Below are 1,212 nucleotides of genomic sequence, written 5' to 3' on the forward strand. Positions count from 1 at the left end.
TCGTTTTCACGGCTTCTCTTACAGACTCTTGAGTCTGCTCTAGCAGACTCAGGAGCAAGCACCTGCCATTTGTTCTGCATTTCAGATATTTTACCCAGGGAGTGAAAGAATATTTCTTACACGACAGTACAATAATGCAGGAGTTAAAAAGTAATGAGAAGACAAACCCTTGTAAAAAGGAGACTTAACAGCAGGACCTTGCTGACAGGGAGGGGAAATGAAGGGGACTTGTATACATACATCCCAGCATCATGCTTCTTCATCAGTGGTGTGAAGGAACCGTCTTATCACTATGAGACTGACTGACCAGGGAGAGCTCTGCTACAAAGGACCTCAGGGCCATGGTGAGGAGCAATTCAGGCATGAGCCAGCAGCATGCCCAGGCAGAAAGCAGGCCGACAGCCTCCTCAGCTGCAGTAAAAGGAGCACTGCCAGGTGGATGAGAGAGTCGATTATCCACCTGGGCATGCAGGAGACCACGACTCCAGCACTGCATCTGTCTTGGGACTCCCCAGTACAAGAAACATGTCAGTGAACTGGGGTGAGCTCAGCAGAGGGGCACCAGGCTGGTGCTGGAGGAGCTGCCCCGTGAGAGGCTGAGAGGCCGTGCTTCCCTGTGGCTTGGATCTTGCTTGCAGGACATGGTAAGCTCTACTCAACAGAGATTAAAGGCTTGTAAGAGCCTCTTGGTTCTACTTGTTGTTGGTGTTTTGCAGAGGTAACTCAGAAGATGCAAATTTCCAAGGTAGTGAGACCAAATACCTGGGAAGCTGGGGGATGACTGGGGGTTATAGTTACAGTTCAGCCATCCAAGGAAAATAAAAGGGGGAGTTACAAGCAACAAGAGAAATAGAATTAAATTACGGGAGGAAGGAAATTAAATCGGGGTCACAAGGAGCAGGGCTGTCCCTGCTACCGAGATCCCTGGATTACTGAAGGGAACGAGTGATAGATAGTGCCATCATCTGAAGCATTTACACACTGGCTGAGATGGCCTTAGCAATTCTACAGTGGTTTGAGATAGGTATTTTGCTTCCATCTGTAAGGTGTGGTTTTACAGTAAGGTATGAAAAAAAATAATAATAAATAGTGTGAGAGGTTTATTTTATAGGATGCATTAAAAAGCCATTTCTGAAAAGCCTTACGTTATTACCATAGGCAAGTAATAAAGCCTCAAAAGCCCCCAAATCAAGAAAGACAGCATTTTCCTTG

This window comes from Aythya ferina, assembly GCF_964211825.1.
Source record: "Aythya ferina genome assembly, chromosome: 4".
In the NCBI taxonomy this organism is placed as follows: Eukaryota; Metazoa; Chordata; class Aves; order Anseriformes; family Anatidae; genus Aythya; species Aythya ferina.